This window comes from Plecotus auritus (assembly GCF_963455305.1).
Source record: "Plecotus auritus genome assembly, chromosome: 2".
Lineage (NCBI taxonomy): Eukaryota > Metazoa > Chordata > Mammalia > Chiroptera > Vespertilionidae > Plecotus > Plecotus auritus.
In genome coordinates, this window is record NC_137771.1 from 162,306,319 (window position 1) to 162,324,034 (window position 17,716).

General features: G+C 37.5%; 1 protein-coding gene and 1 pseudogene across 11 annotated transcripts in view; one reads left to right on the forward strand and one right to left on the reverse strand.

Annotated features, from left to right (window-relative positions):
* The window catches only part of ZBTB20 (zinc finger and BTB domain containing 20), a 913,066-nt gene that overhangs the window by 586,479 nt on the left and 308,871 nt on the right, over positions 1-17,716 (reverse strand). The window lies entirely within an intron of this gene.
* On the forward strand, positions 6,339-6,785 carry LOC308241455 (large ribosomal subunit protein uL15-like; annotated as a pseudogene). The gene has a single exon. The product of its transcript is annotated as a large ribosomal subunit protein uL15-like (transcript).

The window sequence follows — 17,716 nt, forward strand, 5'->3', positions numbered from 1 at the left end:
TGGTAGGTAACTCAGGGGGAAACTTAGTAGAAAGACAGGTTTCTAGCTATGCCTTCAGGAATTGAAATTAAAAAGGAACTAAGAAAGACACAAAAGTGTTGAGGATGATATGCAACTGGTTTATGATTTCTCTCACTTCTTTCAGGCAAGAGGGTAACCCTACATTTCTCCCCTTCATTTCCTCATTCCCTTCAACCTGTACATGGATTTTACAATCCACCTTCATGGTTGCCCTTAATATTAATTTTAACCTGATTTTCATGTATATGTAAATATTTTGGGTGAAAGTGCAGTAAGACACAATATGATTTTCTCTGGAGTTCAAGTTCCAAGAGATCTCATTGATCTCTTGGGAGGGGAAAATCAGTAAATTTCTTAAGTCATTCATACAGGATTGCCATTTATTATAAACTGTGCTGAAAGACCCCACACACAGCAAACTGAAGCATGTGGCATTTAACCCATCACACAGAAAGATCAAGGATTGAGTCAACACTTCTAGGGCCCCACCCCACCCCAACCAAGCATTCCCATGGTGCCATTTCCATGGTGTTTAGACCTTCAAACAAACACATTTGTCTAAAAACAAATACATATGTAGGAAAACAGTTCTCCAGGGTGAGTGCCTTTTTAGCTGCTTTTGGTTGACAGATGAGAAGTCAGATACAACATTCGGAAATTCTGAGTCTTTTTGTCTTTATGTACTGGAGGAAATATTTGGTCCCAGGCAGTGGACCCTACATGTCTTCTATTAAACAGGCAAAAAGAGGCCCTAGAGTTTTTGTCCTGTAATAGACTCCTCCTTGGCTTCCTTCTACCTCCCACTCATTGGTTTTAACTTCATTTTGAGTATATACACAATCAAGCAAAATTAAAAGCATCTTTTTCGTTCTCTCTCAAAAACTGTTTCCTAAGAGATGTATTTCAAAATAAGGCTATCTATAGCATTAATTATATGTTCATATGCTTTCAATACCTCTCTAGATTTCATAAATCTTATTTATCCATCCCAGTACCAACTGATATAATTTGAGGAAAACTGAAGAAATCTCTCCTCTACAACCTTCCTTCACTTGAAATTTTATCTCTTAAAATTCATAGATGACAGCTGTGTTGCTAAAAATCCTTCAGTGCTATATTACTCTGGGAAGGGTACTATTTTACTCCTATTAGAGATGAGGAAACTAAGGTACAAAGAAGTTAAATAACTTGCCTACAGTTTTCGGGTAAAGAGCCAAGATTTAAACTCATGGAATCTAATATCAGAGCCTTTATCATGATATTACAGGATTCCCTGAAAAGTAGACATCAGTAGAGAGAGATGATTAAATGCATTATTGTGGAGTCAGTATAAATTCAAATCCTAATTTTACCACTTGCTATCTGTGTGGCCTTGGGCAAGGATCTTAACCTCTATGGACCTTTATTTCCTTGGGCCTATAAAAATTAGTAAGTAGTCATTAAAGTTAAGTCTTTTACATGTATTATTTAATTCCACAATAACTCAGAATGTTATTCAGTACTATTATACTCAATTTAGAGATGAGAAAAATGAGATAAAGTAACTTGTCTATTGTTATCAGTAAGTGGTGGAGATAGAATTTGAATAAGGGTAACCACTCTCCACAAACCATATGTTTAATCATTAAATTTGGTAATAATATCTACCTCTGGGGTTGCTGGCTGTGTTTTGGTCAGAATTAAATTAGGTAAAGCATGAATAATGATTTTTTTATATGTCACCTTGACTGGGCCACATGGTACCCAGATATTTGGTCAAATGTTATTCTATGAGTGTGTGTGTGAGGGTATTTTTGGAGAAGGTTAGCATTTGATTTGGTAGACAAAGTAAAGCAGATTACCTCCCTGAAGTGGATGGGCCTCATCTAGTCAGTTGAAGGCCTGCACAGAACAAAAAGGCAGACTTTGCTAGGAGTAACAGTGAATTCCTTCTGACTGGGACATCTGTGTTTTGTTTTGTTTCTGCCTTTGGACTCAGACTAAAACCTTGGCTCATCCTGAGTTTTGAGCCTGCCAGCTTTCAGACAGGAACTACACCATCAGCCCTGCTGATTCTCAGACCTTCAGACTTAGATTGGAACTATACCACTGCTTCTCTCAGGTCTCCAGCTTGTCATCTGCAGATCTTGGGACTTGCCAGCCACCATAACTGTGTGAGCCAGTTCTTACAATAAAGCTCTCTTTCCCTCAATCTCTCTTCTCTTTTCTTCTCCTTCTCCTTATCTTCTTTCTATCTATCATCTATCTATCTATCTATCTATCTATCTATCTATCTATCTATCTATCATCTCTATCTCTCTTTTTCTCTGTAGATGCCTGACCAATATAGCATGTAAAGTACATAGAGTCTGATATACATTAATAGTCAATAAATGACCCAACAGAAAGGAACTGAAGGATGGCAATGCCTCTTTGATGAATGAGAACCAAGGTAGGTCCCGAGGAGGAGAATGAATAATCTGGGCACAAGGATCTTAAGAATGGAGGAGGCAAATTTTAAAACACAATCTGTGGCTAGGACAGATGATTAGCTTCTTTATGCAGAGTAAGAGAAGGTAGCAAAACTAGTTTGCTCCAGACATCAGAATAAAAGCTATTCTTCTCTTCCCCTACACTGACCTGGAAGGGAATTTTGGTTCTTGACTGCAAGGTCAGTGAGAATACAGATGTGACCTTCTCCTTTGATAGGTAAGAAGTTACAGGGAAAGCAAAAGAAAGAATTAACAGAGATATTTTTAACACCTGAATTACAGAGCACTAATCCAACCAGTCCAACTCCTACAAGTGCATTTTCTTCCCAGCTGCAAACTACAGTGAATGAAAAGACTTCTCTATAGAACAGGTTAGGTCCCCAAGGTTTTCAGTTAAAAATATCACGAAGATGGCAAATTTAAATTTCTTAACACATGTGATTACATTGGTATTCTTGAAATACTGATTATATTACCCTCACCCTCTGTGCTCATCACTCAAGAACACCATTCCCTGACAAATCTCTTTCTGAATATCATTATTCAGTTAGGGTTAGTCAGTATCCTACTTCAAGGTGTTCACATTGGAAGAAAATAAGTGAGCTCTCCTTAGTGAACATGTGTTTCTCTCATCATTTAAGATAAAAATTAAGAAAGCTACAACAGCTGGGAAAGGAAGAAAAACAAAATTGATTTTTAAAGAAAATAGAAAATAAAAGCAATTCATCCAATTCCAATGTGTGGCATCTATGCTGATTTTTCTCAAGGAAAAGTGCTTATTGTTGCCAAAATCCCCAGGGTAACCACAGCTGACATATTTCTCAGCATTAGAGCACTTGGCAACTGGCAATAAGGTCTGCTCCTTTCCCAAGCAGATGAAAAGCTAGGCACTCCCCAAACAAAACCAATGCAGCTTTTCTTCAGCTCCCTTTATGTCTCCTAAGCATTTTGTCCTGTGCAATAGGAAGCCCATGGAACAAACCTGTTCTACCCAAAGCATCTAAACCAATACAATAAGTTTTTATATTCTTCTGGCTACATTGACTTTAGAACCTACCATCCGGACAAACTCAAATGTTGCCACTGCTAATGTACACATTATAATTGTACAAAGTTCTGAGGAGTACTGTCAATAAACTGGAAAATAAGTCCTTCTAAAGAATATCTAAATATGCAAAGGAATGCAAATAAGTCCTCTACCATACACAAGATCTTTGTTTACGAAAGTTGAACATGATCAGTGGAAGAGGATATTCAAAACACTTTTTATTAAACAAATTGTCATCTTGCATTAGCTTATACCAATAGAATTCTTCCAAATATTTTTTCATAATAAAATGTGTATAGATTGGTTTCTTTTTCATTCTTATCAGAGAGAAAAAATTCATCTGACTTAAGGTATTTCCTCTTACATGAAAGCAGAAAGCTAATTTCAAGGGCTACCATTTTAACAACAAACACTTCCATTTTTATTAAAAAACAAGCCCATTTCATTATCTAAGTTCTATGTAATTCTTTCTACTTTTCTCACAATAAACTACATGTGTAATATTCCATGAGTGTTACTACCAATATTTTTTCCTGATGGCCACAGCTTTTCTAACTTTTGTGTAGTCTTATATTTAACGTTACAAATCCAGTGGGAATTCCATTTTTAAAAATAGTAAAGAAAGTGCAGATTTATGAAATTGCATTTCTTTTTTAATGCCAAAAAAATAAAAAAAAACAAAGGAAAGTTTCCAAAATGGACATTAGCTAAAGTAAAAAATCCACCTTATAAAAAAATGTGTTAGCCGAAACTGGTTTGGCTCAATGGATAGAGCGTCAGCCTGCGGACTGAAAGGTCCCAGGTTCGATTCTGGTCAAGGGCATGTACCTTGGTTGCGGGCATGTCCCCAGTAGGGGGTGTGCAGGAGGCAGCTGATGGATGTTTCTCTCTCATCGATGTTTCTAACTCTCTATCCCTCTCCCTTCCTCTCTGTAAAAAATCAATAAAAATGTATTTTAAAAAAAAAAATGTGTTATGTCAGTAAGTCTGCACATAGTCCTTGAAATCCCAGCCCTGGGGTGGCACCAAGCTTTCAAGCACATTCACATATGTCAGTGGTCTTAATCAGTCTCACAGAGAATAATTTCATGACTCAACATTTACCCTGGAAATTTAATTCTTAAATAACAACATTAACTAACTGTTTTATTAGATAATATTTACTTACTAACATTTCTTATAGGAATCTTGATTATTGACCACCTATCCCTCCAAAGATTATTCTGACATAGCAATGCCTGAAGAGAAGACCTCTTTCTTCTGAACCTTGTTGTGGTTAACATGAAATTGCTTTGCTGATCTGACCCTTAACAAGTAAAAGGAAATAAACTGAGATCGCATGTAGGTAAAATGCCCTAGAAGTTAGGCTATTTTCAGGGGACTGCTGTCTAGTGTGAATCATACCATACATATTGATTGGCCATCATCACTCCACTTTTATATTTTTTAAAGAGTTAAACTTGACATCAGAACATAAGTCATAGAAAAAGTTTATAGACTATTTGTATGAAACAGTAGAACAATTCAGAACTTCTGAACTTCTCTTTTCACTGTGTTGTGTTGGTTATGGTGGTAAAAATGAGAGAACCAAGTTATGTCCCAGGTTATACCTTGTTTTGATGCAAAGCAATAGCAGCCAAGAAAATGCCCAAAGAGGGGGAGGAAAAATCCCTTTGGTCTCTCTTGTTCATATTCAATATAGATAGCAAAATCCTCTCTGCTCTTACTTTCACCTCCCAGCCAAAATGTCTCTCCATTCCATGTATCCCTCACAAGCATTCCACACACCCTTCCCATTCATTTTTCTTTCCATCTCTATTTTTTTTCCCTCTTACTCTAGTAAAATTCTGGCACTTTATGAGGAGTAACCTCTACCCTCCCCTTGCCATTATCAGTTTTCCAGTCTGTTTCCCATTCCCCAGATTCTATGTTATCAAAGTCTTGACACCCAGCTGGCATGACCGAGCTCTTAGAAAGAAAGGAGGGAGAAGTGGGAATAATTCTCTTCTGTGGTAGAAGAAACGAGGAAGGTTATGAACACTTACATGACAATACTTTTATACCAACCACATGCATGCAGACCTCAAAGCTTTGCAAACCACTGGCAAGTGCCCTCTTATAATCTTCTCTGCACATCTCCCCCACCCATCTCATCTTATAGTTACTTATTAACATTAGGTATTAACTTTCAACATCAGGGTAGAAAAATTAGGGTACTAGATGGTCTCCTTTTTTCTTCCAGTCTATGTCCATCCCTCAAATGTGCAGCTCTGCTAAATCCATTTTTCAATATCTCTGACTTCTTGAATAGTGTAAGTCATAATCTTACTTTTACTTTTAGAGGTCCCTTTCATCTCCTTTGGGTCAGAACAATATTTTCTTATTTACCTTCCTTTTTGTCCCAAATATCCTACCACTGGCTGAAGCTAAATATGCTACTAGTACAAAATTTACCTTCCTCATTAAAAAAGACCAATCATCTTCTGCTTCTGGGATCCAAACCATCCAGTGTAGAAGCTCTTTTTAATTATAACCATTAAAAGTGACTTAAACTCTTGTAAGTTTAAATGAGATGTAGCAAGCAATATTAAAAAATATATTTTAATATATTTCAGGAAGATTAAGTGAATTGTCTAATGGCATATAGCAAATGTGGAGTAGAGCTTGGATTCAGATTTGGACCTTCTTTCTCACATGATCCTTCATTGTCCTTTTTCCTGTATTCATTGGCTGTTAAGTTTTCCAACTTTTTTTCTTCATTAAAAAAAAACTACAGCTCTTGCAGCTCGGCCACCGACATGCCATTCAGACTGAGGAAGACCTGAAAACCTCGGGGACACATGAGCCATGGCCACGGCTGCATGGGCAAGCACAGGAAGCACCCGGGGGGCCGCGGTAATGCTGGTGGCTTGCATCATCACAGGATCAACTTCGACAAATATCACCCAGGTTACTTTGGGAAAGTTGGTATGAGGCATTACCACTTAAAGAGGAACCAGCATTTCTGCCCAACTGTTAACCTTGATAAACTGTGGACCCTGGTCAGTGAGCAGACACGGGCAAATGCTGCCAAAAGCAAGACTGGAGTTGCTCCTATCATTGATGTGGTGCGATCGGGCTACTACAAAGTTCTGGGGAAGGGAAAGCTACCAAAGCAGCCTGTAATTGTGAAGGCCAAGTTCTTCAGCAGAAGAGCCGAGGAGAAGATTAAGGGTGTTGGTGGAACTTGTGTCCTGGTAGCTTGAAGCTACATGGAGGGAAGTTCATTAAAATGTCCAAGTACAAAAACAAAACAAAAAAAAACACAAAACTAATGTCCACATTGTTGCAACACAATGTTCTTTTTTACCACAAATATACACTTATTTTGGAAAGCTAGGATTATTTAGACAATACTCTAAACAGCTCTTAGAGTCTTCATAATATGCTGCCAATCTACATATCTAGTCTCCCTTTGTGTAACCTAACCTCCTGCCTTCCACAGCTACCAATCAAGTTTTTATACGCATGAGCTCTTATCTCCACCTAGAGTTCATTTTCTCTTCCCTTTTCCACAAGAAAAAATATACTTTAAGAACTTTTTTTAAAGATCAAACTCAAATATTATTTTCTCCAGGAAGCCTCCCTAATATCTACTCCATGAAGTTTTCAACATCTTCACTTGCACAACATATTCCCCACTGGTACATCATGTGTGCTACTGCTCTATAATTCGTATCCTTTGCTAGATTGTGGGATTTTACTGGTAGAGCACATGCTAAATATTAGGAATTCAGAGGTTAATTAAGGACACTATCCTTACCTCAAGAAGTTTCTAGTATAGTCAGGAGGTCAAAAACATAAACAATTATAGTCCAGCTCTCACACAGACAGCATATTTCTATGTAATTGGCTTGAATTATAGTTGCACACATATTTTTGTTGTAATCAAGGCTATGTTACATATGGTGAAAATAAGTAGCTAAAAATGGACTGAGAATAAGCAGGAAATGGTCAAAGTATACAAATAAGAGAACAAAGAGAAATAATCTATAAAGATGTAATGAGAGAAAAAAATACTGAGTTAACTGAAGTACAGGCTTAATGCAAGAAAAAGCAGCTTGGGGAGAAGAAGTTGAATTAGTTCAAGATATTTTTGTAGTGAGAGCCAGAAAGGCTACAGTTGCCAGAAATGAAAAAAGGACTGACAATGGAGCAAAGCTATATTCCAATGTGCCACCGGGCATTGAGTTCAGTGATTTATACAGTTTATTTCTGCTAATACTCATAACCACCCTGAGCAGCAGGAACTGTGAGGAAACAGAGGCTCACAGCAGCCATATTTGCTCACTAGCAACTGAAGAGCCAAGATTCAAACTCAGGACTAATTCAAAAGTCTACCTTTTATGCATTCAATGGCCTAAATACAAGAAAGTGGTGTCAACAAAATTAGCCAAAAATTACTTTATTTCCTCAATGATTAAAGTCTAAGAGAGACTTTGTATGATCCTAAAGTTCTTCAGAGGTAATAAAGAATAAATTTATTTTATAGCATCACCAGCTACCGTGTTTTCCCGAAAATAATAACATCCTCCGAAAATAAGACCTACTTACCGGTTTCCTTCTGAGTGAAATATAAGGCATCCCCCGAAAATAAGGCCCCCAGGCTCTGTCTCAGAATGAAAATTAATTTACCGTAAACTGGTCACTAGGGCCGCCCCGACTGGCGTCTAGCAACCAGTGACATTACGCGGAGTCCTGACGTCACTGTTGTGAGGAGGCGGAGCGGAGGTCGGAGTGAGCGGTGAGCGCGGGGCGGGAGAGAGGAGGAGACTTTCACAGATGCGTGTAGAAGAACAGGAGGATTAGAGCGGACGGGATGCAGCGAAGGTGGTGAGTGCTGGTCTGTCTCTGGTGACACTACCTGATGCTCGCAGCCGCCTTCATGATGACTGAAGGTTCTCAGTCAGTGGCAGATCCTGCTCCAGCCCAGATCCAGGCCCCAGAAAGCCCAGTGACAGTCCCCAGGCAGGCCCCAGGGGGTAAATGTCTGATAAAGGGGTAGGGGGGATGTCTGGTGAAGGTGTTCAGTGGCACAGGGGTGGGGGAGGGGGATCACTTAAAATGACACAGGAGGATCAGAGGGGACAATCAAAATGACACAGGAAGATCAAAAGGGGTTACTAAAATGGTAATCCCCCTCTGATTCTCCTGTGCCATTTTGATTCCCCCCTCTGATCCCTCCTGTGTCATTTTGAGTGATCCCCCCCCCCACCTTGATACCCCAATTCCTTTTTTTTTACCCCTAGAAATGAGCGCAAAAAGAAAAAGCTACTCCGTGGAGTACAAGAAAGGAATCGTGGAAGAATCTTGGGGCCAAAATCTTACTGCTTTCTGCAAAGAGAAGATGTTGAGTATCCGATTGGTCCGAAATGGCGAGCAGACTATGGTAACCTCATTGAACAAGTGGACAAGGGAAATGCTAAAAAGCGCAAGTGTGGATCAGGTCGGCAACCATTATTTTCCGAGCTGGAAGACCTGATCTGTGAATGGGTTGTTGACAGGAGAGCAAAGGCTTTGGTTGTGAATAGGGCTCAGATTCAAGAATTTGCCCTTGCAATGGCACCACAGTTTGACATAGTCCCCGAAGACTTCAAAGCATCACAACACTGGCTGGATAATTTCCTTCAGCTAAGTGAACTGTCTTTAAGAAGATCTACAACATTGTTTAGGTTGGAAGATACTCAAGTTATTAAGCGAGCACTTGCATTCAAGTCATTTATTGATGATGCTGACTTCTCTAAATACAATCTTTCCAACATGATTGCTATGGATGAAACTGCAGTGTTGATGGGCCAATCATCTCAAACAACAATTGAACAGCGGGGTGCCTCCTTAGCGTACAGTCCCTCCACTGCTTACGAAAGTGCACGTGTTTCCTGTATTTTGGCAATTCATCTGGATGGCACTAAAATCCTACCTTTAATCATTTCTAAGGGCAAGAAGGAAAAGATTGAACGTGTTTTGGGCGTTTTTATTCTTGAAACTGAAAAAGTCTGGGCCACACAAGCAATTATAAGGAAGTGGGTCGATTTAATGCTGCCACTTGTTATGCGAGGGAGCCAAAGAGGTCTGCTAGTCTGGGATGCAGCCAGCACTCACCGTGCTAAAGACATGAAGACATTTCTTCACGAAAGAAAAATAGATCAGATAATGATTCCCGCAGGAATGACGGCCTATCTCCAGACTCTTGATATTGCAATAAACAAGCCATTCAAAGACAATTTGTGCATGGAAATTAATGACTACATTGAAAATAGAATGGAGAGAAATCAGCGTGGAAACTTTGTGAAACCTAAACTCCAAGAAGTTGTGACTTGGGTGAAGAATTCATGTGAGAAAATCACTGACAGTTGCATTGCAAATGCACTGCGAGCAGGCTACCTTGACAAGAAGTACTCATTTAAAGACAGTGCTATTGCTAAACATGAGAGATTTGGTCCACTGATTCTGAAAGAAATGGAGTCACAAGAAATTCACCAGGAAATTCAGGAATTGGATTGGTATGATGATGTTCCAGAAGATGATTACATGATTGTCATTGAATAAATGAGTAAATTCTTGATACTGTAGGATTCACAATTTGTCTGGTTTGTGTTGACAACTACCGTACTACCGTACCATACACAGGTAATAAATTTCCTTTATTTTCTTTTTTTTTATCCTTTATTTTCATTTAACAATAAATGTGTACCGTATTCTTCTTCATGGAAAAATAAGACATCCCCTGAAAATAAGACCTAGCGTGTCTTTGGGGGCAAAAATTAATATAAGACTGTTTTATTTTCGGGAAAACACGGTAATAAACTCTAGCACAGCTTACCTTGGAAACCATCTGGCCTAAACCTCTTTTTGCAAATATTAAAGACACTAAGACCAGCTAGTTGAATCATAGATTACTGGGGAGAGAAGTACTAAAGAGAAATAAAGTGCAAAAATCTTTGTCCCTAAGGTTGAAGACCATGAGAAACTCCCATCTCATCCTGTGTAGGTGAGTTCCACAATGCCAGGCATCTTGTCTCTTTCTGACCAACATCTCCATGATCTAAGACAGTAAATGGTATTGTTACTAAAACACAGTACACATTTTATGAATGTGCTCAAATAATATTTGTTTCATGAAGGGATAAACGGATCTGTGCATAGGAGTTGTGTGATGTGGGTGCAAGTACACAATTAATCAGGAGACCGGCCATATTAGATGTTACTAAATTAATTTTTATTTGCCACTTTAATAACATAATTTTCTACTTAAAACTTTCCAGTTACATTTTAAATGGTTTCAAATGCCTTTTTCAGGAACCAAGAGTTTAGTGTACCATCAGTGAATGGAATTTTCAAGGCGTCCCTTTGGTTAAAATCATGAAAAAATAATTTAAATGTATTAAGAAATAACTCAAAAATTTTAATTAGTAAAGTGGTAATATGAACATTTCATCCTTATCTTAGTTTCGGGGGGGTGGTGAACACAGAAGCAATATTTTATTTCTAAAACCATGCTCCCATGAAGCTGAGCAGAAGGACTGCTTATAACAGAATTTCCAAGCCAAATTCTTCAAGGGCCCCCAACAGGCTTTCTCAATTTGTGGGCACTGTCCTCTAACAATCTATTTATTTCCAGATTCTCGTTGGAAACCAAAAGATTTATGTCATTTTCTTCATATTTTGAAAGGAAAATGGTCCTGGTTAAAATAAAAATGGAAACTGAAAGTGTGTCTTTATTCCTAATACCAGTGTTACCTAGACAAATAACTCATTAATATAGACACCACTGATAACTTTGCAGCATTCTTAACATTACTTGGACATTTCCAGAAATCAAGCCCACTACAGGTGTTTGTGAAGATGAATCGTGATTACATAAAAGCCTAAAAAGGAATGGTAAACACTCTGTCCGTTATAAAGGGGAAAGCAGATCCTCCTTTTTATAAATTATTTATAAATCTCCTATTCAGATTCCAGAGTAAAGGAAAAGTCATATGAACTGAAAACACTTTTGCAAATGAATATTCACATAGTAATCCTGAAATGCTTTCTGCTCTTTGAATATATTTAAACAAGTAGGTATCGTAGCATTTCATTGATAGCTTATCAGACCACAGAATAGAACAGGAGGACAGAATAAAAAGGGTTTTCCTAGGGGAGTTCCATGGCCATTGTTCTATAAAAACATGTGAACATATTACTATAAACGCATCTTCACAGGAAGTCACCAAGCTTAATAAGCACAGACCTGCAAGTTAATATTGAAATCCACTTTGATTTCAGCAGGAACAAAGCTGATCCAACTAGGAGCTATTACATAAAACCCTTATTGTCATATTTGCCATCACCACTCTCTGTAGAGACCACTGCCAGCACCAAGAAGTCCTCAGTTCATCTCAGGAAATATGGTACACAGACGACCATCCCAATAACAATACAGTGGTGAGATGGCCCTGTTTATTTTATCAGAATGGCAGTCCCTTAATTTTTCAATTTTCTTTATTGATGTCCTCTTTCTTGTATAGGTCTATTAGATTCTACTTCCACTACTGTCCTCCCAGGAATTGGTGCTTGCCAACTACAATAAGTTGTTTTGACAACTTGTCTAGCTATACAATACTATTGTTTCTTTCCCTCTGCAGTCTTTTTGGCTTCAAATGAGTGCCTTCAAAATATAGCAGAGATTACCTAACTAAACTATGAAACAGGAAAAACACCATCCTTCCCAAACCACACTCTTTCGTGTGCCCATAGTTCTCTTTCCTTTCCTCTTTACTTTTGTGGATAAATCCCCCTTGCTATCTTGTCTACTCCTATCTTAATGAGGAATGACTGCCGTGTCTACCCCCATACAGGGACGCCATTCACCGCCAGCACCTCTGCTCTCCTCATGTGCTCCAAAAAGAACTGATTAGCACTTTGCATAATTAACCTGATTAGCACTGTGCATAATCAAACTGATTAGCACTTTGCATAATTAAAAAGAAATAATAATAATAACAATAATAAGCACTAAGTAATATCAAAAGCTGTTAGTCCCACAGCCCTTTGGTTACCTCCAAGATAACTTCAGTGCAGCCAATTTTGCATCTTCACATAGAAATCTTTTCCTTAACTCAAAAGTCAAGAAAATAAATGTAAATGTTTTCAATCCATAGACCCATTATGATTTTCATAAACATATCAGTTACCACAATAAGCTCTTCTTGCCCATATTTGCATATTTTACCCATGCCAAAATGGAGAAAATGTGGATATAAAACCAAATCAGTGAAAAATATTTGGAATAAAATTAGAACTAAGATGGTTGCTGCTGCTATAGACATGTAATTACCCCGTGCATTGTTTTAGGATGATAATGCAGTATATGAAAAGAACTAGACAACCTGTCAGGAAAACCTGGCTCTGACACTTAAGGTATTACACATATAAGATGTATTCCATCCTATGTCCCTATACCGCTTACCCCCTAAATTTTATTTCATACCATAGACAACCTTACACATTATGAATAATACTGAAAATTTATATTTTTAATGCCTTAGAGTTAAAAAGTTACAAAGTCATTTTGCATGCTTTATCTTATTTCCTATTCAATGACTGAATGTGATTAAAATTTTGACTTGGAGTTATAATTTAACTTCAATCATTATTGTATCCATCACAGCCCTCATTTGTGTTTCACAGAGGTTGAAATCAAGCTATTGCTGGAAACTCATAAGAGAATAGGAAAAAAATCTAGTATATTTCTATTAATTTGAGACTGCAACTTAGAGAATTCTGCAATTCCACCCCACCATAACCAACCATCTGCTCCTTGAGACCTACATGGCTTAGTTCAGTTTGATTTATTTCAAAATATGATCTCAGAAACTCTTTAAAGAGAATTTGTCTTTCATGATCCCATAATATTTTATCTGTAACTCTACTTTGTACCATTTGCTATGTATGAAGTATGTGTGTGTGATTCCTCTAGAAGACTAGGAGCTTCTAGAGAGAAACTACTATGTCTACGCTTTATCCTATAATAGCTGCTACAATGAGTGATGCACATGCTGAGCAGCCAACACATTTGTTACAATTGACTTGAGGAAACTCTACAGCAAAGTCTTTTTTTTCAGTGTGCATCTATCATATAACTGCTATCTGCAAACCTGAGGAATTATTTCACTAATTGTTTACTGGGAACTACAACGGTAATTGACATACCCATAACTACTTAACTTACCCTTAAAATGTTAAATGTATGTAAAATTATGTTTCATTTATTTATTCATTCAGTCATTCACTTAAGTCATTCAAAAATAAATGTGAATGCCTAGTAAGGGCTATGCTCTGTGCTCAACATTTAATACAGCATTGGTCAAGCTCAAAAGGAACTGCTGGTTCCTCTCAAGGAGCTTATAGTCTGCATATCTTTTAAAAGGCCTACAGTAGCCTTTAAGAAGCTAGGGAGAAGTGGTATAGAAGGGGACCTTAAAGTAGTCAAGATGATCAATTGCAAGGTACCTAATATGGAGCCACTAGCCTCTAATGACCTAAAGGAAAGGTACACAGATAAGCAGTCAGTGTTCCTGGACCAATCATCCATTTTACAATTCATTTAATTCAAGAAAGAAAATGCTGCTGTGGAGATTATTCAAGTCCAAATGTTCCTGGTGAAGGTACTTCCAGTAATTCTGGGAAAGAAGCCAATCCCCTAGTTTTATATGTAAATATTTAAAAAACACACACATATATATAAGCACAAAGGAAAGGTCAGGAAGATGTAAGCCTTTTAAAAATCTATGTTAATATTTTTTTCTATAACTGTCCACAAAAGTTTGGGCTTTTTTGTAGCCTTACATTTTCTTTTACATAATACACCTGCTTTTTTTCCCCCTAAACTAAATATTTCTTCCATCTAATGACTCTCTTTATTAGACAGCATCTAATTTGCATACATTTACATACAATTTAACTGCTAGCTTGTGAGAACAAAGAAATGGCTCTGTATTATACTGAAGGACAATACTCAGTAAAGGAAGTTATAAAAACCAACCAGCTCGGTGGCTGTGTAAGCTCTTTGTCTCAGATACCCTAAGCTCTCTTTTTTTTTTTTAACATACCAGTTAAAAGGGGCAAAAAATTATTTCATCAAACAATGAATGAAATATACAGCACTACTTTGTTTGACTGACCATTTCCTCACCAGCTTGGTTACTATAATTCAGGGATCCAAGATCCCTGGATATATTACAATTTCCCTATTAGATTTGATGGATTAAATCCCTTCATATATTTTTGTTTTTAGTCTTATTCCTAAAACAATCTGCAGTTCCACTGTGATAAAACTGTTCTAATGCTAATGTGTGCTACCATCCGCCTTGTTCCTCGAACAGAAAGGGTAGAATATGGCATACTTCTTCAGTGAACAAGGCATATACCCTTGCCTTAGCCAGTTAATAGATTTTTCTGAGACTTCTGTTCTTTATGCTATGAACTAGCTCTTAAAAAAATGGTTTTCCATGTTCACAGGGGAGTTGGGTGGGGAAAGAAGACTTAAACACACAGAGGGAGTATATGCTGAAAGAGAAGCTGGAGGTAAAAGAGTACTTGAGTCAACTGTTTCTCCACTTAGCAATGCTATCCCTTTGTAACTCTCCAAACCTGTAAGACTCTTAGAAGATAAAGGGCGTTGGGGGCAGGGGGCGGGGAAGAGGGCCTGAAAACCAGCCAGGGGCTCTTTATTCATTTGAAAGTGAATCCACATACTCTCTGACACAGGGTAAGTCACTATGACTCCTCTGTTCATCTCATCCTTGACACATGGAGAGGGAAATTATGAAAAGGAATCTTGAAGAGTTTGTTCAGTGTTTTGTAAATATTCACTATTGAAAACACACGAAATAAATAATAAAGCTGTGGTCACAAGCAACTGAAAATAAACACTAGAGGGATTCAAGTTTCTGAAATGCCATGTGTAAAATATTACCCAAAAAATGAAACAGAATATTCAAAACTGCTTCAGAATTACAACAAGTGATACAAATATAAGGCAGGATACTAGGACACACTGAAAAACATGAAGCCTTGGCCCCGACAGGCTCATGGTGGTTGGGGGCTAAAAGTGGTCAGGGGAGATGCACTTCCTTAGAAACATATTTAATATCATTAATTTGGCCTGTTTTCTGCATCCGATAATCCAGATTTACATTTTTAATGACCAAAAGAAGTGTGAACTTGTCAGTGATAACTGAAGAAATTCTACCACTCTGTGGGGCTGCAGAATGCCCACATGATTTGGAACCTTCAGCAGACAAACAGATTGCACAATCTCTACCAGCAATCTTAAAACATGTCTGATTTTCCACCTGGTGAGAAGAAGCCGGAGTTAGAGACTTGTATTAAAGCTGGAGTGCTGGCATAGATCAAGTCTGCCAACTTCTTAACCCATAAGCAATTATGAATAATGATTTTAAAAAAACCACTTAAAAGAAAGGATTAGACGCTGTCTTTAAAAAAAAAAAGCAAACTGCTAGGACTGACTAAAATCTAGTCATTAGAATGAGTAGGCAGAAGGGAAATGACCCTCTGAAAACCATGGTCCAACTCTAAAAACATCCTTAAATTCCAGGGAACCTGACTCTGGCCTCTTGCTCAATGAGGGAATGAGATAATGACCTCATGAATGATTGATAGTAAGTTTTACTGCCCTTTCAGATATTATAAATTTTATGTATAAAAGTCCTGTTTCTAAGGCTCATTAATCTCTCTTGCTAATATAATCTTGAGGTGGTACTGTACTTATTTTCATGTCATAGAAAGCTATCATTTGGTAACCAGCGTCAGACCTATTTTTTACACTCTAACATATTCATTCCGCCTTGTTTGTAAAGCATCTCTTAATACTAACTCAGCCAACATCACCTGTGCTGGAGGTGGTTAAGATCCACCTCCCCAAAGCATGTTACTACGGTGACAAAGTAGTGACCTAATTTGCACACACCTGCTGGGTTAATTGGGCCAAAATGAAAGATGATATATATGCTCAAAATCCAAAACTGATTTTTTTTCCTAAAAATTAAATTGATTTTTTAAATAAGCAGTTTCTAAAGCTAAGTAACATACTCCAGGTGTGCATTTTCTAGTTAATATACCCTGAATGTTTCATGACACTTGAGTAGCAAAATATATTGAGTGATGAATGCAACTCTTTTATGTATTTTCTGTGTGCAATGATTAGTATGAGTAAGTGGTCTCAGTCACTGAATACATGGGGTGTGCCTGAAAGGTCGGGCCACTGCCTCAAAGCAAATGGGGACATTTCAACTGTGCCAAGTTAATACCCACAGTCTGAGCGGCAATGAAATGGAAGTTTGCTTTGGAGAAAGCTGCTCTCCATAGCCTGTGGCAGCCTGCAACATATCTTAGAAAAAAACATCATTTACCTATGCTTGACCTCTTCCCACCTCTGTGTCTTCATCCTTCCCAGACCACTGACAGCTTTTCTTTGAGGCATATGTTATATACCAAGAACTGATGAGGATATGAGAAAACGCACAGTGATATTCATCATAGGTTATTTTTAATAGAAAAAAAACTGGAATAGAGGGGACATAATAAAGGTCATATATGACAAACCTACACCCAACATCAGACTCAATAGGCAAAACTAAAAGTGTTTCCCTTAAGATCAGGAACAAGACAGGGATGTCTGTTATCACCACTCTTATTCAATATAGTACTGGAAGTCCTAGCCACAGCAATCAGACAAGAAAAAGAAATAAAAGGCATCCAAAGTGGAAAGGAACAAGTAAAACTTTCATTATTTGTAGATGACATGATACTATGCATAGAGAACCCTAAAGATACCACTAAGAACTACTAGAATTAATAAATGAATTCAGTAAAGTAGCAGGATACAAAATAAGTATCCAGAAATCAGTTGCATTTTTATACATCAATAATAAGCTATCAAAAAGGAAAACTAAAAAAAAAAAAAAATCCCATTCACAATTGCTTCAGAAAAAATAAAATACATAGGAGTAAATTTAACTAAGGATGTAAAAGACCTATACTTGAAAAATTATAAGACACTGAAGAAATAAACTGAAGAAGATACAAATAAATGGAAGTGTATACAGTATTCATGGATAAGAGGAATTAATAT